The 22,164-nt window shown below is 47.3% G+C and overlaps 1 long non-coding RNA gene and 1 other non-coding gene across 2 annotated transcripts; both read right to left on the bottom strand.

Annotated features, from left to right (window-relative positions):
- Positions 1-9,666: 9,666 nt before the first annotated feature.
- On the bottom strand, positions 9,667-10,976 carry LOC120639820. Its single transcript, XR_005661678.1, has 2 exons — positions 10,401-10,976; positions 9,667-10,032 (listed from the first exon to the last, which is right to left on the bottom strand). It is a non-coding gene; the product is annotated as an uncharacterized LOC120639820 (long non-coding RNA).
- An 8,052-nt stretch (positions 10,977-19,028) lies between these two features.
- Positions 19,029-19,135, bottom strand: LOC120643223. Its single transcript, XR_005662912.1, has one exon. It is a non-coding gene; the product is annotated as a small nucleolar RNA R71 (small nucleolar RNA).
- Positions 19,136-22,164: the final 3,029 nt, after the last annotated feature.

The following is a 22,164-nucleotide window of genomic DNA, read 5'->3' as shown; positions in this document are numbered from 1 at the left end:
CTAGCCGCAGGCCTGCGTTCGCCGCGAGCCGCCGCCGCCGCAGATCTGCAGAGGAAAGGAACAGAGAGGGAAGGGGAAGGGAGGGGTGCATGGAAGGGAAAGCTAGGGAGGAAGGGAGACATGGGGAAGAGAAGGAAGGAGATGAGCTCAGGGGAGAGAAGGGAGAGGTCACGGAAGAACAGCAAAAGATAAGAATAAGCACGATCTCATCACCGTCGGGTCATCACCGTCGATTCGTCTTACGACCCAACGGTGATGCCTGTAAACTCATCATCGCCGGTTTGTAATGCGAACCGGTGGTGATAATTGTGTATCACCATCGGGTTTATTTGGAACCGGCGGTGATAGAGTGATAAACTATCACCGCTGGTTTGATTCAAACCGGCGGTGATAGACTATTTGTGATGACCATATTTATAGTAGTTTCCCTCTTTTCTTGATTTCTTTTTCTCATTTATTCATTCTTTTCCTTATCTTCTCACGGCCGCACATGCTAAAGCACCACGTCGCAGTTGCGGGCGCTTTTGATTCCTCTGCTGCCTGCCAGAACAGCAGGGCACATTTAGTTTCTTCCCTAGAATTCTTAGAAGATACTTTGACCGCTAAATATGAATATTGAATAAAGTTAGTTTACAGAACTAACTCCAGAACTCTGCACTAGGAATCCTGTCGAATCTAATAATACCTTTGATTGCGTGATTAAAGAATAGTTACTGTAGCATCACATTAGCCAATCATCAATTAATTACCATCATAAAATTCATCACGAAAAGTTACATATATCTGTTAAGAGGTTTTGCAAATAGACTTCATTTAGCATTTCATGCATAATCCCTCCGTCCCAAAATAAGTGTAGTTTTAGGAGTTGAGCACGAGAATTAAAGAGGGTAAAAAAAATAGAGAGTGCACATAAAACGTAGAGGGGTGGTTGAGGAGAGATAGAGATAGAATTGTATTGGAAGCGAGAACTATATTTATTTTGAGACAAATTTTGAATCCTAAAACTACACTTATTTTGGGACTGAGGGAGCAAGATTTTTTTTCGTCTTGCGTGTTCTAGGAATCTTGAAGGAACCAAATGGAGCCGAGGTCACTGACCACCGAGGCTCAGGCCGAGGAGCTGCACCCGCACAACATCCTCCCAGACCTCACGCCGCCTGTCCCAACTTAGGATCTGAGGCGGCTCGACATGCTGCTCCAGCGCATCCTCTACTAAGGATGGCAACGGGTCGGGTTCGGTTCGGGTGGAGTGTCTGGGCACCCAAACCCCAAATCCGAACTTGAAACCCGAACCCAACTCGAACTCCAGTTCGGGTGCAAATTCATGCCCAAAACCGAAACCCGCGGATACCCGAAACCCAAACGGATAACCCGAAACCCGAATTTTTTTTACAAACGAGCGGCGAGCGGCCGGAGGCGTCGAGCGGCGAGCGCGATGCGGGCCGCCGTGCGTGGTGCAGCCGTTCAGGGGTGCCTCCGCGGCTCCGCGCCTACCGCCTGGGGTGCCTCTGCGCGCGGCCGCGGCCTCCGTGCGGGGCGGCCCCTACCGTGTGCCGAGGAGCCGTGGGGGCAGGGCGAGCGGCCGAGCGGTCCTCTGCCGTGTGCCGACCGCCGAGCGGCCCTCTGCTTGTGCGCGGTGCGCCGAGCCAAAGAGGGGCGAGCGGGCGCCGGCGGGCGGCGCCTCCGCGCCTGCGCGAGCGCCGAGCGGGCCGCCGGCCGCCGGGATGTAGGTGAGCAGGCGAGCATCGAGCAGATTTGGGATGGGGATGAGCGAGCCGACGAGGGACGGAGAGGGGGCGTGAGGGGAGGCGCTGCGCCGCTGCGGGCAGCCGGCCTGGGCCGGGCGCCTGCCGCCTGGGACCTGGCGGCCAAGCGGAAGCGGGGATTGCGGCTGCGTCGCTGTGGGGTTCGGGGGGGTTCGGGGGAACGGGGGTGAGAGAGTCACGGGTGAGGACTGGGGAGAGTTAGGGTTACTTACGTGGGCTTTTTTATTGGGCTGATAGCTTCGGGCCTCCGATGGTGATCCGCGGGTCAAATTTGAGATCCGCTCCAAACCCGAACTTTTTCGGGTACCCGAAACCAAAAATCCGCGGGCGAAGATTGGAACCCGAAACCCGCAAACCCGAAATCCACGGATACCCGCCCCGAACCCGGCCCGCTGCCATTTAAGAGGTTTTGCAAATAGACTTCATTTAGTACTTCATGCATAATCCCTCCGTCCCAAAATAAGTGTAGTTTTAGGAGTTGGGCACGAGAATTAAAGAGGGTAAAAAAAGTAGGGAGTGCACATAAAATGTGGAGGGTAGTTGAGGAGAGATAGAGATATAATTGTATTGGAAGCGAGAACTATATTTATTTTGAGACAAATTTTGAATCCTAAAACTACACTTATTTTGGGACTAAGGGAGCAAGATTTTTTTTTGGCTTGCGTGTTCTAGGAATCTTGAAGGAACCAAATGGAGCCGAGGTCACTGACCACCGAGGCTCAGGCCGAGGAGCTACACCCGCACAACATCCTCCCAGACCTCAAAGCGCCAGATGGTCCTACCGTGTCATTCACTGGGAGTGGCAAATTCACGAGTTGTCAGTGTTTTGCAGTCCTAATATTGCAATTTTTTCCAAGGAAGAAGGGAGGAGGGAAGGTGTCGATTGATTGACGACCTCAAAGACCAATGTTTGCTGTCCCAACTTAGGATCTGAGGCGGCTCGACATGCTGCTCCAGCGCATCCTCTACAGCCTTGCCACGTCGCGTGTGCCGTCGATATTGTGCCAACTCTGCCGCTCCCCTTGGTTGTTGTTGATGCCTCTTGCCTCGAACTCGCCCCAGCCTCTCGGCACCACCCATTGCGCCGCTTGCCGATCTCCTCTAGAAGGACGCGATTTAGATCTGTATATAGTTGTTGGTTTGTTTGTACACAGGTGGTGTGTGTGGCGTGTGTGTAGAGTAGGTGTGCATGTGTATGAGCAGATTCTACAGCTGTATCCAGATGATAGGCACTAAAAAAACTCGTCAATCAATCGACACCTTCCCTCCTCCCTTCTCCCTTGGAAAACCCTAGCGCCGCCCCTGCACCCCCGATCCGCCCGAGCTGCAGCGCGGCCCCTCCCCCCATCCACAAGTATAATCAAGCCTGTGTTTGAAAAAGGAAAAACGGTTGAGTCAAATGGAAAAACCGATCAAATACTTCATTTTTTTCTGGCATTTTCCCTTGTCTCACTCTAAATTTTTTTGGAGATATACTTGGAGCAACAGAATTACAAGGTCCAACAAGTTTCTACTATCGTGATCTAGGCTGCAACCAATAATTTCAATGAGAAAAGTAAACTTGGAGAAGGAGGTTTTGGAGATGTATACAAGGTATGCTGGTCATCTAAAAAATCTTCTACATTAATTTGCTGATGTTGAACAAGAGAACTTAGAAATAAGAAAATATTACAAGCAGTTCTTTTTGTTTCTGACAGAGTTTGCTGAAAAATGGAAAAACAGTTGCAGCAAAAAGGTTGGTAGTTATGGAAACAAGCAGGGCCAAAGCTGATTTTGAAAGTGAGGTGAAGTTGATTAGCAATGTTCATCATCGGAATCTTGTCCGGCTTCTTGGTTGTTCTCGGAAAGGTTCTGAGTTCTTACTTGTTTATGAATACATGGCTAATTATCTGGTTCTTACTCTTAGTGTCACTTTTGTGCAATAGTGTAGCACCCTTTCACGCAATCATTAGTTAATCATTTAATACCTTTTTAGCTTGGTTTTTGTAGCTCCATTTTATTCAGGTTCAAGGAAATAAAGTTGTGTGTTTCATGTTCAGTCTAGGACGATAGGTTCAGTCTACATATGCAACTCAGCTGATTTCAATGAAAAAAAAAAGGATAATGATAAGCGGTGCGAGAATGTACATTCATGATTAGATTGGTTTAGGAGATAATTTTCTTATGATTAGCTCTAAATGAAATATATGTATATGGATTTGATCTACCATTTTATTAAGTGTATGGAGATGCTATGGTTACTAATTTGTGCTAACATGTGAAAGTAGAATTCAAGAACCGTGGGAAAAAGGAGGAAGAGAATGAGAAGCGACAGTGTGATGTTATAATCTTTATAGAACTGATTCTATAATACTGGTTCTATAAAACTGATTTTAATTTATAGAGCAAGTATTGCTTGGACAAATTGGTGCTCGAGTAAAGAATTGGCCTCTGCACCTAACCATCTAACTACTGTTGCTAGCATACAATCTGTGCCCCCCTCTCTGTGTCCAGGTACATTCAGGTGGCAAGGTAGAGTTGAAGAGGAGAGGAAGCTTGCACTGGATAGACAAGTAAAGAGCTTATATTGCTCCAAAATTTAATTGGACAACACTGATGTTTTATTGAATAGTGAGTAATATTCAAATAACATTTTTTCCACAATATTGAGTGATGATTTAAGGTGCCAATGTTTACAATTAACTTCCACTAGACAATTCAAGTACTATGTGTAACTTTGTATTATACATCTCGGTTAAGCTTTGCAATAGTTCATAGCTCTGAATTACTTCAAAAATCAGAGCTGAGTTATGCTTTGATATTTTGAAGGCATATTCACACCTCTTATTTGTTCCCAATGTTTGCATAGGCAATCCATGTGAAGGATATTAAACAATCAAATTTGCAGGAGAAAAATCAGAGCTGAGTTATGCTTTCGAATGGCTCGAAGGAGAAAAATCTGAGAACGTTTGGTTCAATTTGTTGCCAACAAGAATGTAAGAGAACTTGGATTAAATCCTGAATTGACATCCCTCTTGCACATATGGCATATATTATTTTCCTCAAGAATGCTTGGTATTGCTCGGGCTCCTGATCTTATCACAGCTCTATATGCATTCTCAGCGGGCGTGATCATTTTAATTGAAGTGATCCAAATCATCATCCAGGTTCGTGATTATTTTGTACCATAAATTCATTATCTTATTGGCTCACTATAAAATGTATGATATTTTTCCTTTACTGCAATCATTCTATCTCCTACCATTGTAGCACAGTCAGGTACTTAGGTTACATGTTCACTTCTCAAGGATCAAGTTCCCTGTCTGCTTTGAACATTTTATTCATGAAGTCAGGAATAACATTTTATACTATAAACCAATGTTCAAAAAGGCGGAATTAGGCGGCCGCCTAGGCGCGCTTAAGCTCTAGGCGAGGGGGTCCCGCCTCGCCTATGGGGGTAGGCGGTCCCCTAGGCGGAGTGAACGTCGGGCAGTGCTGGGGGAGGAAGCGACGTCGGCAGCAGAGGCGCAGGTGGAGGTGCGGACGTCCGGTGGCGGCGGCGGAGGTGAAGGTGTGGACGTCGGGCGGCGGCGGACGAGGCGGAGGTGGAGGTGCGGATGTCGCGGTGGCAGCAGGGACTGCGTGCGGCGGCGGAGGAGGTAAGGCTGGCGGCAGCGGAGGAGGAAGAGGAGGCAGGGGCGAGCGGGCGGGCGGAGGAGGAAGAGGATGCAGGGGCGGGCGGGCGGGCGGAGGAGGAAGAGGAGGCAGGGGAGACGGCCGGAGGAGGAAGAAGGAGCAGATCCGATCAGGGTAAGTGGATAAGGGGAAGGCTGGGAGGTGGGCTGGGCTGTTTTAGTGGGCTTTTGTCCAAATTAGGCCCATTGGCTGCTTATTTTTCCTTTTCTTTTAGAGATATATGTATGTATATGGCAAGATATACATGTATATGTGTGTACGTGCTATCGCCTAGCAAATCGCCTTGAAACGTCTAGGCCCGCCTAGGCTCGCCTAGGCTCTAGGCGGTGACCCGCCGCCTAGAAACCGCCTAGCGCCTACTTGAACATTGCTATAAACTATAAGGAGATCCGCGTTTAGCAGCTGCTTGGAGGTCGGCGATTCCGCAAGGGTGGCGGCAACCCGAGTCGCGGCGAGGATGTCGGCGTGTCACTCCGGGCACGGCGCGGATGGCGGCGCCTGGTGCAGCGGCCTTCTCGGATTAGCGGGACGGCGCTGGCGTGGATTGCGGCGGCCTTCTCGGCTCTACGAGACCGGCAGCATCGATCCGAGATGGCGGCAACAGACACAGCGAGAATGGCGAGTGCAGTTACGGCCAATCGTTGCAGATGCTTTCTATTTTTTTTACACATGAACCATGACGCTAACAAGAATTTTCTACACTTCCCTCATGATATTTCTAACTCCACCATGATCTGAATGCTTATTTGGATGTCTTCCATAATGCAAAAAAATGTCACGCTTCTTTGTTCTCACATTGTAGCTGCAGGCAGAAGCCAATAGTTCAGAACACATAATTGGTAGCTCATGATTCATCAAAATGGTCACATAGCCATTATGATATGAAAAGACATACAGAAATAGACATGCAGATGCAAATGTAGTAGTGCTCAGTATCTTGCGAGTTAATAAAAATTTTCACAGTATATTGCTGATGACTGTACCTTCAATTTTGCAGATCCTTGGAGGTTCAAGTGGAATTGGTACTTTCGCTATTCAGATTGCAAAGCACCTCGGAATTAAGGATTTTGTGACTGTAGGTTTGTTCACTGTAATGGAAATGATATTAACGGTAGTGTGATTCCATGAAGTGCACATTTTTAGTAGAAGTGCACGAAGTTGAACTCTCTTCAGTAAATATTCATTCGGTTCTTTTTTAAAAAAATATCATTGCCACATGTAAACATTAACTATGATATACAATTCTTGTTTTCTGGTTTTTTTAAAACATGTGCGTGCCGCACATGGGCATCTGCTAGTGACTATAACACATCAGCAGAAATGCTGATTTGGCATGAAAGTTAAGAGGAGAGAGAGAAAATCAGGGTCATCAGGATGACACTCTTGTGGTGCAGTTCTCGAGCGCATGACACGGAGATGAAACTAGCACTAAGGGTGTTCTTCGGTTCATCCAAGATCCGGTGCTCCCCACTACGCCGCGGGACCTCCCGCATCCAAATCCCCCGCGCGTGCCTCGCTCGCGTGCCTATTTGCGCGCCCAAATCCGCCTAAATCCATCCGAGTCCCAGCCCCGCGCCCTACATCACTCCACGCCGCTCCGCAGCAGCCACATCGAAAAGGCTGCAACTGCTCCGCCGGTCCAGCACTCCAGTTCATTCGCGGCAAGCGGTCGACAGGCAAACTTGAGGTAGACACCTGTTCATTTCCATGTTGAATAGTCGGAAGGCTTGCAGTTGCAGCCTGCAACGTTTTTTCTCTTAATTTTCTATCTCCAATTCTACATCGATCTTAGTTCTTGCCTATATCCTTAGTTCTTGCCTATATCCGTTTTGATCTAACTTTCTGCAGCACTCGTGGAAGGGCGCCGGTGTCTCTCTCTCAAATGGCTACATAGTTCACATGGCATATTTGATCACACCACCATTAAATAATTTAATGTTGTAATCTGTTTATGAAATTGTGCAATGACACTGTGTATTGAGAGAGGTGGTGTCATAATAGTGTCAAGCTGATGTATCTCTCTTGATAACCGCGTGATGACACTGTGCTTTGAGACTGGCCTTATCTAATTCTCTCTCTTTCAGTCCAGCTTTTCCCTCAATCTGGCGGCAGTGCGGCACAGGAGGCGTCTAGTGGACGCGAATGATGTCCTACGCACGCGCATAGCTACACACGGTAGTAGACGGTCTGGATGAAATAATGTGGACGGTTGTACTGGAGCCACGATTTGAGTGACGCAGAAGACTTAGGGCATGTTTAGTTCCTAAAATTTTTCCTATAGTACCATCACACCGAATCTTCGAACACATTCATGAATTATTAAATGTAATTAAAAAAATAACAAATTACACATTTTAACTATAAATGACGAGACGGATCTTTTAAGTCTAGGTAGTCCATAATTAGACATTAATTACTAAATAACTACAAAAATACTACAGTACCAAAATAAAAAAATCGCAAACTAAACAAGACCTTAATGCAATTTATAGTCAAATATACGCAATAGGTCAACGATTGAAGCTGATTATATCGCCCTGTTCACATGTGGGAGACGTAGCATGGTCGGTCGGACGTTGTAAGTTTGGTGTATAGTCAAAGCAAGCAACGTCTTTTATTAGTTTCTTGTCCATAGAAAGGATCTCGAAGCTTCCACCGATTGAAGCCGGTCCATTTCCCCCCTCTTGGTGGAGGCTATTTGCTCAGTAGTGAAGTGAGAACATCTCTGATGTTACCGGTTTTTAAAATCTTACTATATTAAGAACTTTAATTTTAACTAGGTAAAAGCCCGTGTGATGCTACGGGCGCATAAATTTTAACAAAATAAAATAAATGTAAGTAAATACTATAAGAAAAAAATAGACATATCGGCAAGATGTCTTCTAGTTCGGCTTACATTTCAAAAATGATATCTTTCCATCCCGCGTGGAATTTTATAGGAATTTTAAAATTATTATCACATGAATTGACAAATTTTAATTGGAGTCAAGTCAAGTTGGTAACTTGGCACCAAGGATTTGTATTCTATAGTCAAGCTTAGCATAACGGTCCGGATCAGACCATGAAACACTCCCGGTTAAAGAAGGCAACGGGTAAAAAATATCCGCGTTCCTACCATTAGTAAACTTGGTGGGTAATGGTGCCGGTCTATATCTATATCTAAACCCGACGAGTATCTACTAATGTTGCACTTGGATAGATCTTAGGTTAAAGGCCGGGAAATGAGTTGGGATATGACTGGCTAGCTTTGGGTTAGGGATATATAGGAGTAGTGTGTTAGGATGGAACCGTTCCATCCTAAATAGAACCATAAAAAAAATACTCTTATGATTTGGAATCGGCTCATTCAAAAATAATAAAATCGGTCGAACCAACTCATTCCTCAGGCACGACATCAATCTCTATCTTCTCCTGCGCGTGCTCCCATGTCGCCACCCCTCTGGTGCTGCAGCCTATCTTGCTCAGTTGTGCCCCCCGCTAATTGGTGATACGTGGTAGCTGCGAGATGAATCGATAATTTTCTAAGTTCCCAATTCCGAGTTCGTAAGAGGATACATAGAACGATTAGTTCGAGGATGTGATTATATTTTTAAATAATTAGGACGAGCAGCGGCGGAGCACGAGCAGACTGCCGACTCTCGGTCAGGCAAGAGACCACGATGTCGGCCGGGGCCGCGGCCGCGTCGAAGAGCACGTTTCCAGGCGGGCGCGCCTCGCACTTTGCCGCGGGCGGGACGTCGCAGCAGCGCACGCGCCCGGCCTCCTCGTAGTAGCCCCGGTCCTTGAACAGCAGCAGCCTCTCGCCGGCGTCCTGAGTCCTAGAATCTGACGTAACCTATTTTAGAATCTGGTAATAGGTTCCTGATTTTGATATAGTCACCTGCACAATATCTATGACTCTGGATACAGTTTTCCTTCCATAATTCTTGTGAAGCACTTTTTTTAAAAAAAATCTTGTGAAGCACTATTTGACAATCTCTCCGTCCTTTCAAATCATGTACATTTTCAGACGAATCCCTCATTTTGGCAATTCAGATGAACCTCTGGTAGTGTGCTACTGCTAGAGGTTATGCGGCTTGTTTTTATATGGTGCCTCTTCCTGCCACATGTTCTTTGAATTTGAGTCATGTTTTGCTCTTGTCTCAACTATTAAATTCCTTGAAAATCAAATTAGTTCTGTGAACTCCATAGCAATTATATTTGAAAAAAATGAGACAACATTATATTTGAGAGCACACTCATTTTTTTCATTACATCCATACATTATACAATGTGGTAGCTCCATTCAATTGCTATTAGGCTGGCCATACAAACTGCATTTTGCACATCTGTATTTCAGTTTTCAAAAAAGAGACAGCATTATATTTGAGAGCAATATCTGTTTTTTAATTACATTTTGCACATCTGTATTTCAGTTTGCATTACATCAGGCTCCACTATACAGACTTATGTTCCGACAGCACAGAGCCAGCCTCTTCTCCATTCTCCACATTCTTGTTCCAACTTTCCAAGGCCTCTCCTCCTGAAACTATAACCGTTGCGTCAATCTTTTTTTCCAGAACTGTAATTGATGGGTGAATGCAATCTTGACCTGAAACATGTTTAACTGATGTTCATCTTGATTAACTGAAATACTTCAAACTGAACAAACTTTGTATAAAGCAAGATTCCACATGCTGATACATAAATTATTCCCTTTATAAACTAATTACAGACGAAAAGGCTGAAATGAAAATACGAGCAACCATTCATCAAACCACTAAAATTTGTTTCCAGTGCTCACGGATCAACCCTGCTCATCACGAATAATTTTGTTAGGCAACAGCTGATTCAGCTAAATTACCAAAGTATATTGGGCATTCTTGCATCAGGAATAGTATTGGAATCACATTCAATTTGAAATCGTGCACGAAGTACTTCACCAATGGATAAAGCATCAGTAGCAACTACTGAAATCACCTTAGGGCACCCGCAACGGGCCGATAGCACTCTCTATACCGGAGCCACGTCGGAGAGAGAAACGGAGAGAGAGAAAGAATCGTCGCTAGACGTAGCGAGGTCGCCAGCGCTCCGTTCGATGCCGAGCTGGCCCCACGGTGCGCTTTCCTTGCGCCGTGCGGGCCCAGGGGAGATGGGGTGCGGATAGGAAAGGCACGCGACACGCGGCTGGTGGGCATGCGGCGGCGGCGCGCACGGTGGTCGTCGCAGGCGGAGGATCGAAGGCGCTCGTCCATGGCTGCTGCGGCAGGCGGAGGAGGCATCCGGCCGCGACTGCTGGGGTGGGCACAGGGATGAGCTCGGCATGGGGTATGGGCGTATGGCCGTGCGCGCAGGCAGACCGAGTAGGCACGGCAGCCGGCGGCGCCGGAGAGGTGGGAGCGCAGGCTCCTAGCCAACCGGAGTTTGGCTGCGGCTGCGAGATAGCAGCGCTGGGGCGGAGCTCTGCCTCCAGCATGTGGATATGGGAGAGATAAAGGCCGCCGGTGTGAGGCGAGGAGGAGCTTGACCCCCGGCGTGGTGAGAGGAAAAGCTCGACCACCGGTTCTCTCGGATGTCATGAGATGTGAAGATGGTGATAAAATATGTGAAATACTATGATACATGGGACCCACACTTATGGTAAATTCTGTGCCAAAAATGGACCGATGGAGTTGTCGCAGATTGTGCTATCTATAAGTTGAGCTGCCATGGACACGTAGGTACTAAAGAGAGCAGTTGCCGTTAATTGTTGCGGGTGCTGCTGCCGCCTGCATGACGTCGTCAGAAACTGGTGCGCAGGGCAACTACTGAAATCGCCAATGGATAAAGCATCAGGAGCACCAGCACGTTGTACGAGATGACATCCGGCGTGCAGAGCATTTCCTTGAAGGCTTGAACACCCTACGCACGGCGTCCGGGACCGCGCGACGGGCGTAGAGCGCGACGAGCGCGTAGGCGACGTGCGGGAATGCGACGCCGCACGCCGCGAAGCCTCTCGGCGGCGCCGGCGCCGGCGCCGCCAAGGATTGCAGCGTCAGGGCTCGATTGGAGAACAAGAGGTCGCCGAGGATCAAGCCGAGGTCGCCGAGAGCCGCGCGGAAGCCAATCCCTCCCAGGGAGGCGAGCCGGAGGAGCAGGACCTGCGGATGCGAAGGTGAGGCAGGGGGCGACCATCGGGCGGGGGGCACACGGAGGCTCCCCTGCGCCTGGGGCGCACTGTATCCCCCCTCCCCCCGGACGCCCTCTTCCTCTCATTCATTCTCTCTCTCCTTCCCCTGTCGTGTGCGCGTCAGCTCCTCCGGAGCGTCACGGCGAAGGGTGGCGGACGGCCGTCGGCGCGCCCCTCCTCACTCTGGCCTCGAGCTCCCTCCATCCTCCTCTCTCTCCGCGCCCCTCCCTTGCTCTCTCTCTCCGGCATCCCTTTCGGCCGGGGAGACTAATTTACGGTCGACCGTACGGAAAGGCTCTGTACCGTCGATTTCGGACAACTATATTTTTTTCCATTTTTAGTAACTTTTTTGTCGTTTTCTAAAAAAAATTGGAGATCGAAAAAAAAAGTTTAAGAAATTTTTTTGGAGAGCGAAAAAAATAAAAAAGTTCGAGAAAAATTTCTGGAGAGCGAAAAAAAATTTCAAGGGAAAATAGAGAGCAACAAAAAAAAATTTCAAGAAAAAATTGGCGACCACAAAGATTTTTTCAAAGAAAAAATTAGGGGAGAGGGGAAACTTTCAAAGAAAAAATTTGGATGGTTGTACAAAAACAAATTAAAAAATCTCATGAGAAAATTTTTTACATCAAAAAAACAATATCAGGTAAAAAAATTGAAAAAAAGAAAAAAACATGTCGGTGCGCGGGAGGCGGCGCTGCCCGTCGTCGCCGCCTCCCCGTCGCCGCCTCCCCGCCGCCGCCGCCCCGCCGCCAGGGGCGAACTCGCGGGCGGAGCTCCCCGCCTCGCCGCTGCCGCCGGCGCGCTGCGGGCGGATCTCCCCTCGGCCGCCGCCGCCGCCGGCGCGCTGCGGGCGGATCTCCCCTCGGCCGCCGCCGCCGCACCACGGGCGAAGCTCCCCCGCGGCCGCCGCCGCCGCGCCGCGCCCTGGACTCGTGGCCGCCGCCGCCACGCCGAGGATGCAGGAGGAAGGAGAAGGGCCGCCGCCGCCGTGGATCTGAGAGGGAAGGAGGAAGGAGAGCTGCGGGAGGAAGGAGGGGTGCAGTATCCATTGAGAGGGAAGGAGGAGGAGAGCTGCGGACTGCCTGCGGGAGGAAGGAGGGGTGCGGGATCCAGAAGGTAGGAGTGGGTGGTGGGTCCCACCATGTGGGATCTGTTGGGAGATCGACCGCTGGAGATGGAAGTCACGGTCGACCGAAGATTCAGCTTCGCGCTTTCGGCCCGCCCCCCCTCCCTGCGCGTGCGCGGCGGGCGCAGGTGCCCGGCCCACGCATGCTCTCCGGCCTCCCTCCCTCCTCGTCAAGCTTCTGCTCCGGCCGGTGACCCGCGAGGCCGCGCCGCCCCCTTCATCCGCCCGCCCCTCTCTCGTCCTCTTGCGCCGGCCATCTTGGGCCCGCCGCGGGGCGAGATCCACCCCGCCGCGGAGCAGGAACACCCGGCGCGAGTCGCCGGCGCATGTACCCACCCACGCAGTGCCGACGCGAGTGCCTGCACAAGCTGCTGTCGGCACAAGTTCCGCCCCACGAGTCCACCGCGCGCGAGCTCCAGAGCTCCTACACGCAGCAGGCGCAGCCGCGGATGCGAGCCTTCTCGCGACCTCCGGGGAGCTCCTGTGCGTGTGGCCCCACCGCGATGGCCACCGGCGCTAGGCAGTTTCTCGGCAACCATGACCGCGATGGCGCCCAAGGCCCTGAAAGCATCTTGGATATGCCTAGAGGGGACGAATATGCGAATCTGAAAAACTTAACATAATCTTCGAAATAATTAGTCCTGTCGGAACTTCCGACCCTGTGAAGGAAGTTTCGACCCTAACTAGGTATGAACGAGATTCAAAATTAAATACGAAATCTAAAAACCTGTTTGAATCAAAAGTTCACCAATGAGTCGTAGATACCCCTGCAAGTGATATCGTACACTAGAATTACTCAAAAACGTAGATCGAGACAAAACAAGATTAGGTCAACAAAAACAAGATATGAACAAGTAAAGTAAAGACACAAATGATTTGTTCCCGAAGTTCACACCCACTAAGGATGCTACGTCTCCGTTGAGGAGCTCACGAAGAGCTGGGTTGCCCTATAACCCTTTTCCTCACCCAATCCACCACTTAGGAGGATCGAATTCTCACTAGCTCTTGTCCACAAAGGACGGGTAATACAAACTTCCCGGGGCGCTCACACACGAGAGGACACTCCGTGGGCGACGCCGAACCGTCTAGGAGCAAGCTCCAAGAGTAACAAACTCGAATCGGAAGGATGGAGATGCTTCTAGCGCCTTGAAGAAAACTTGGCTGCTCACTCAAGTCAAAGGCTCAAGCTCACACTTGGATCTAGCTCACTTTCAAGCCCTTGCTTGGATTCCCTCAAGGATCTAGCACTTGGAGGGATTGGGGAAGTGTTTTGAAAGCTTGAGGAGGTGTTTTGTTTGTGAGGAGTCAGCAACAAATGAAAGAGGAGGTGATGGGGTATATATACCCGAGCCTCAAAAACTAGCCGTTACTGGGCAGTTTACACACTTATCGGAACTTTCGATGCACCATCGGAATTTCCGGTAAGGTGAAGAACAAATCTCCTGAGAGCCCTTTGCCGGAAGATACACAGAAGTTTCGAGGGGGATCGGAACTTCCGACCTCACGTCGGAACTTTCGACGAATTCAAAAATTGCCGGCCGAGAGCATTTTGTCGGAACTAACAGTGAACTTCCTATGCCTGTCGGAAATTCCGACGCGATGAAGGAACTTCCGACAAGTACAATTTTTTGCTGAATTAAGGCTGTGGAGTTGGGTTTGGTTTCAAAGGATTTTCGTTAATTCTTCTAAGCACCTAAGCATCTCCACACGACTTTTTCTCGTCCCTCTTAATAGTACGGTGATCCTATACTCAAATTCAAAATAGAAAATTATAAAGATACTTGTTGAAGCTCAATCACCGTCTCTTTAGCAAATTTGGCGTCGTTGATTGCTTTTGCTTATTTCAATGATTTCAATTCCTGCTCATAACTCGATAAACACGTTAGCTCCTTAATTGTGCGTATTATTATCATCAAAACCCACTTAGGGGGCCAAATGCACTTACAATCTCCCCTTTTTTTGTGCTTGATGACAACGCAATTAAGGCTTCAAAATATTCAAATAAAATCATTTATCCAATGCTATAGTTGAGCTCCCTCTAAATTTGTGCATGAATTTAAACAATTCTCAAGAAACGGCCTCAAATGCCATTTGCACAAATTCAAGGAGCTCTTCTATTTCATTGCATAAGAGTGGGGTGCATAGTGTCATGATATAATTCGTGATGCATATGACATGATATATCAACCAACAAAGAGAAAATAAGCATTACACCATCTCATGAGCATCACAAACATATAGAAGTTCAAACCATACTAGCATAGTATGAAATAATAAGTCTTACAAATAAAAGTCTCACTTGGCACACACCACAAATCACAACCATAACACAAATAGTCTTTCAAGTCCACAAGCTAGATAGATAGAAGTTCAACACACTAGATAAAGCGAGATACATGACAACAAGAGATAAATGATAAGCATGACATGAAGCCCCAAGTTCACTCCCCCTTTGGCATCAAGCGTCAAAAAGGAGAGACACTACTCATCGTCGTCATCGTCTCCATTGCCGCCATCCTCATCTGTAGGAGTGTCGGCCGTGGGCACATCATCCTCGGCATCATCATCTGAATCTCCATGAGCCTGCGGAGCACCAAAGACCATAGAGGGTCCACCCATCTCCTCCCAAGGATCATAGAACACTAGAGGTGGAGGAAAGTCCATGGGTGCCCTAATCGGTGAATGTGGCATGTCATACTTGGCCATCATCTCCTTCTGACGAGTCTCCATCTTAAGAAGCTACTCATCCACATGTTTCTTGTGGGCGCGAATCTCCTGGGAATTGTGCTTGGCCACATTGAAACATGCAAAGAGCCTCTGAGATAAGAATTGAAGAATTCCCTTCTTCTTCGGGGCACGATGAGAAGTTCTAGAAGGACCACAAGAACTGGAAGGACCCGCCTGAGAAGGATCTGTGGTAGCTGGTGGTGCATCTGCATCAGGTGAAGAGGGAGCATGGGCACCAATCTTGAGCAACCTATCCAAAGTGCCCTTGCTAGGCCTGTACATTGGATGACACTTATCTGTCATGATGTCTAGATTGGTCACTTTGGTAATCATATAGAAGATGTAAGGAGCATAGTGACATCCTCTCTTAGGTGAGACTAAGATGATGATGATCTCTTCCCAAAGGAAGTCAAAGACACTAAACTCTGGCTGGTTTGGGCCCAATCTGGCAAGGAGGTTTCTAGACATGTTGGAGATCTTATCTGAGTTGCCAGCCTTTGGAGTGAGAGTATAGCGAAGAAGCTGGTTGAGCATCTTGTAATATGGCACAAGTCCTAAAGTAGTACCAATAACAATAGATCCATATACACTATCATACATGTACCCCATAACCTCATCTGCTAGCACATTCTCATCATGAATTTTGGGCCTCTCAAGATCACTGCCAGGGAATCCAAGAAAAGCTGCAAACTGAGTGTAGCTCACTGAGAGAGGCTTACCCTGAAGGCTCCAATGCATTGTCTTGCTTGCTCTGTTAATGTGAAGTGTGGCATAGAATTGAGCCACCACCTCATCATTCCAATCGAAGTTGAAATCCATGATGATGTGCATATGCATTCTCCCACAAGCTACAACAACATTGCTAACAACCGGAATCTCTAGATCTTCCAAGTGTTGCCAATCAATTGACTTCATCTCTGTGATTGGTTTGGTCTTGGTCATGATGACCGACTCATACCAATCTGCCTGAAACCATAGCCAAAACCTCTGATCTCCAGTCATCTCCTTACCATATCTCCTAGGATTGTCATATCTGAGGTTATAGAAGTCATGCTTGCCTTTAGTGTAGTTCTTCATCCTATGACCATTGTAACCAGACCGAGTGGTCCTGTGAGGTCTTGATATGCGAAGCACCATGTGCTCCAAGAAGTCTAGAGATATCTCTTCCTCATCATCATCTTGAGAGCCAGGTGCGGAAGCTCTCTTCACTCGTGCCCTTGAATCTTGTCCAGATGTTGCATGAGGATCAGGACGACCACACTGTTGACAGCCATTATATCCCATTTTGACCGTCAACTTTTCGGGAATAAAATGAGCTTTACACCATGTTTCATACATATTTTACTTATTTCTAACAAGTTCCACATGTTTTGGATGAATTGTGCTTTCAGGAGATAATATACCAAAAAAGAGCCGAAACTGGGAAAAAACCCAGGCCGGCCGGCCTAGGTGAGGCCGGCCGGCCTAGCACCTCCACTAACTGTGCCACGTCTTCAGTCCAGGAGTGAAGTGACATGCTCACATTACCTCTAAACCAAGGATTGCAAGTTGGTTTGATCAAATGGACCGAAAGTCCTAGCACATGGATTGAAGGGTCCACCTGCAACACTTACCGAGATCTTTTGGGCCGGAACACCACTATGGACTTCATGCACCCTTGGATCAAGATGTCGGTGAAACGGGAGGCCGAGACGTGCCGAACCCAGGCCGGCCGGGCTAGGGGAGGCTGGCCGGCCAACAATTTTCAGCGTTGAAGCCACGCAACCCACACCGTTATCTAGAGAAGATCAGGAGCGTCCACGAGAAGGTCGGCACCAAATGGTGAAAATCCTAGGCCGGCCGGCCCCACTTTGCAGCGTCTTGATCTCATCTTCGTGTGGAAGCTACGTCAACCGACCCTCTTGCTTACACCTGACGCCTCGGCCAAATACCGACCTCTAGCTAGTATAAATAGGCCCCCCATCCTCACTTGTGAGACACACACCAAAGGAGCTCTCTTCTCTCATTCTTAGTTTCTAGAGTAGGTTAGGTAGTCTGGGAGTTAGAGTCGAGTCGAGTTTGTCTCGGGATTCTGGAGTCGTCATCAGGAGTCGGGTATAAACTCTTGTATCTTTTCCTTTGACATTTATCAATATAAGTTATCTTCTTTATCTTTTCGAGTCAGCTTTACGTTCCGCATTTATTTACCTTTTCAAGTTATCTTACTTGTGTGCGGAAGTAATTCCTCTAGCTTAGGCTTTGTTCCTATCTTGTTTATCGAGATCTTACCTTACGGGTTTTCTTACCCGGACTAGGGAGGCTCAAGTTAGTTCCCTAGGTTGAGGGGTATTTCTCCTGTTAGCTCCAAGAGAAATCCTAACACCGAGAGCAGACGTGGTGTCTGTGCTCGGTGTTAGCTAGAAAGTGTGTTCCACCCCACGGTACCGTTGTGGAGGTGGGCAGGTGGTGACAGTCTTGTCCGTCCCTTGTAGTCCACCACGTTCGGGTGTTTTCATAGCAGCAGTTGTAGGTTGCCGTTGGACTCCCCTCTCACCCCTTTCTGAAGTCCTTCCTCTTCCAGCCGCCGAAGTAAGCTCTAGGTTCCCGATAACTAGTTAGAATCAATGTTTAGTCTAGAGAGGCTAGCTCGGTAGTTTAGAAGTGTTTTGGGAGTCTTTCTCGCTCGTTGTCCTCCCAGCTGCTTACCTCTCTATGGATTAGAGTCTCCTGTGTCAGACGGTCATCGTTGGCCATTATCTTATCTATCATATCAGGCTTACCCCCACTAAGTTAGTCGGTTGATATCTCTAGTAAGATTTGTCAATTAATTCATCGATATTCTTTATCCATAGTGCTTCCCTGAGGAAATATACGATACCCTGGAATACTCCAAGGTGAAGTGCTACAGCGGTGGTTCTGTGCGCTTGTGGAATTCATATTCTATTGAGCGTAAGAAACGCCAACAAGCATTTCTGGCGTTGTTGCCGGAGAAGCAATTGGCTAAAGATTTCGTTGAAAAGTTTGATAAAATTTACTAGTTTGTCACCGTAATTTTAGCAGGATTACCATTGCTCTCGGTATCCTTGTGATTTCTGCAGAGCAGTGCAGGACCAATTTCGATCTATCATACCACTTCAACTCAGATCTAGAAAAAAAAGTTGGGTGAATTATTTGACGCATAGTTGTCCTATCAGAAGAAACTTTCTTAGGATCAAGGTTTTGACAACACCAGCATCAATACCCATGGATCAGAAGACACTCCGTCAATTCTTAGCCCGTCCAATAGCCATATCCCTACTGGACTGAACAATGACCAAGGCACTGATGGCTTGAGATAAAGACTGGGCTTGTGAACATGATTCAAGTAAGTCCCTTTCGCGGAAAGGCATCAGAGGATGCCCACGCTCATCTACAGAATTTTCTGGAAGTGAGCAGCATAATCAACCCAAAAGGCACTACGATGGATAATGTTCGTCTTCGACTGTTCCCATTCTCTTTGCTTGGGAAAACAATGATGTGGTTTTACACCTACAAGGAAAGATTTAATACTTGGGATGCGTGCTCCAATGCTTTTCTGGTCAAGTACTTTCCAGTGGGCAAAACCAATGCCCTTCGGAACAGGATTTCTAGTTTTGAACAACTCCAGGACGAAACAATCCCGGAAGCCTGGGAATGTCTTCAGGAATACATTGCAGCATGCTCACTCCACGGCATGGAAGAATGGCTTATCATTCAGAACTTCTTCCATGGCTTGAATCAGCAATCTCAAGATCACATGGACGCAGCTGCGGGAGGAGCATTCCTCTCTCTCGATGTTGCAGGAGCTAAAGTGCTCATCGACAAGATTTCTTCCAACCAAAGTTGGAAGGGAGATAGGCAGCTGGCCCATGCAGAAGGAATACATGAAATCGACAGTGTCAATATGCTGGCAGCCAAGATGGATCTTCTCATGAAAAAGCTGGAATTTCCACACTAGGAGGTTAACCAGATTATGGAGTCCCAGATGACATGTGAGAAATGTGGCAATACTGGACACTCGGGCAAATCTTGCCCATTCACTCAAGAGGACGAGAACTCCATTGGGAACAACACTCCCAATGACTCAGACTGTCGTCCTCAGCAAGGTTGGAATTCTAAGCCCGACCTCCCCTTCGGCCAACAGCAAGGTAACAATTTTAATAACAGTTTTCAGCCCTCGCTTAAAGACTTCATGTATGGCCAAAAACAAATTAATGACAACATTAGTGAGAAATTTCTTGCTAATGATAAAATTCTTGAGTCTTTGGCTATGCAACTAGAAGGGTTTAACTCTGTTATTAAACATCAGTTGAGTTTCAATAAATTGATAGAAACTAAAGTAACTCAGCTGGCCTCATCCTGCGTTAACCATGACACAGGGAAGCTATCTGGGCAACCGGAAGTGACCACGAAAGAAAGAGTGAGTGTGGTAGCTGTGCGGGCAAGACAATCCGCACAGAAACCACATCTTCGTAGGATGCAGGTATACCATCCTGCCTTAACCATGACACGGGGAAGCTATCCGGGCAATTGGAAGTGACCCCAAAAGAAAGTGTGAGTGCGGTAGCCTGTGTGGGCAAGACAATCTGCACAAAACCCGCCTCTTCCACAGGATGCAGGTACACGGTGGAAGACCGTAACCGCTAGGAATATCGATGCTGAAGATGGAGTGCTAGAGGAGGCTGAAGAATCCAACACCATTGCTACCCAGAAAGACCCCCGTGGAACCCCTAGAACTTCACGGGACTATCACGATACAACCTCCTTACTGTTTCTAGAACGGAGAAGGAGGCCGGTGGCCGACGAGCAATTCGGCAAGTTCGTCAAGGTAATAACTAAGAAGTTTTATGGCAACATACCACTTCTTGATACTATGCAGGTCCCCACGTACGCCAAGTATCTCAAGGATATCCTTGGCAATAAGAAGGTCCTGCCAACCACCGAGGTCGTGTAGCTTACAGATGTGTAGCACACCTATACTCAATCCTCTCTTGGAGAAGAAGAAGAAACCAGGATGCCCAACCATCACATGTTCCATCGGAGCTCAACACTTTAAGCACACTCTTTGCGATCTGCGAGCAAGCATCAGCATCATGCCAAAGATAATTTATGATAAATTTAACCATCATGCGCTTGCTCCTACTACCATGTGTTTGCAGCTAGCAGACCAATCAGTTTGTCATCTCGCGGGGATCGCCAAGGATATTCCGGTGAGAAAATACGGAATTTCTTTGTCCCCGTTGATTTTGTCATTCTCGACATGGAAATCGACACTGAGATCCCTCTCATGTTGGGGAGGCCATTCTTGAGCATGACAACTTCACATTGATGCAGGAGTTGGAGTAATCCAACTCAACATCAATGGGCAGAAGGAGAGATTCGGTTTCAAACCGAAGGATGAAAAATGCTCACAGATCAAAAGTTTCAACGAAATGAATCCATGAAAGAGCTGGAGAAGCCGTATTCCCTCATCGAATTCGTGGAGAATCTTCGAACTCGAGAGGAGATTAAGGTGTATAACCAACGGAACGCGAAGCGGAATATCCAATGTAGGAATTTTCTAGAATTTGGGAAGAAAGAGATCGAAGTAACTCTGCCTACACGGAAGGTGTAGCAGAAGAAAGCGTCACCACCAGGTGACGACGACCGAACCCAAGGTATGGATAGTCTCGCTCAGGACGAGAAACTCGAGCCCTTGCCATGAGGTACGTGGTAGTTATCCATTTCTGCATTGGCATATAGGATAAGTTTATCTTTTGCATAGTTTTTCCTTTCACATCATGGCATGTTTATATTCTCGCAAATGCATTCTTTCACTTTACAATGCATACAAAAAAATCAGCCCTACTGAGCTTCATTCAAGCTTGGGGGTGCCGATGTATCCAAGTAAGTCATCCGACCTATCCTTTCATCTTGTGTCCTAAAACAAAAAAATTAGTTAGTTTAAATCAATCAAAAACTCAAAAAAGGTAAAAGTATAAAATAAAATAAAAACAAAAACAAAAACAAAAAAAATATTTCATGCTTTGAATAAAACTCCCAACTCATATGTGTGGAAATCTGTGTAATCTCTTATCATGGAGATGATGAATAGTTGCTCTGTCTATACTTTGCAAATGCCCCGTATACAACTGTTTACTCTCCTAGTACTTGAATAGTTGGCACATAAGTAGTTCCACTAAAATCTGGTTTGAGTGGGAGCATGAGCTGATTTCCTAGTCTAAGTTGTTGTGAGATTTGAGATGGCCCGAATCAGAATAAAAACTGCATGCTCTAGTAGGGAACCTCTCGGAATTTCTTTAAAATAAAACATGGTAAAGAATTCCCCTCTGGTTTACATGTCCTACCCAAAGCCATAACGTTTTATCATATGAACCGATATAAGTTATCTTGAGTTATTTTGAGCTTGTCGAATGATGAGTCTGTTCGAGGAAGGTACTTATTATCTACCGATCTTTCTCCTTTGCGTACCCATTGTTTTGCTAGCATCAAAATGTCTGGCATGTCAAACTACCTACCCGGGTATTGATATTCACCTTCGCCAGACAATTCCCTCACAACAAAACCCAATATCTCCACAGTGAACCTATCCATCTCGAATGGTCTATCCAAGCAATGCTCCCTTCTAAAAATTCTATCATTATGGAGTGTGGGTATCTTCTTAAAAAAAACTGGAGCTGAAGCAATAAAAAAAAGACAAGACCCATACCTCCACTCAAAAGAGT

This window comes from Panicum virgatum, chromosome 7K (genome assembly GCF_016808335.1).
Source record: "Panicum virgatum strain AP13 chromosome 7K, P.virgatum_v5, whole genome shotgun sequence".
Lineage (NCBI taxonomy): Eukaryota > Viridiplantae > Streptophyta > Magnoliopsida > Poales > Poaceae > Panicum > Panicum virgatum.
The sequence above is the reverse complement of the archived record's forward strand: the minus strand, read 5'-3'. Positions and strand labels throughout refer to the sequence as shown.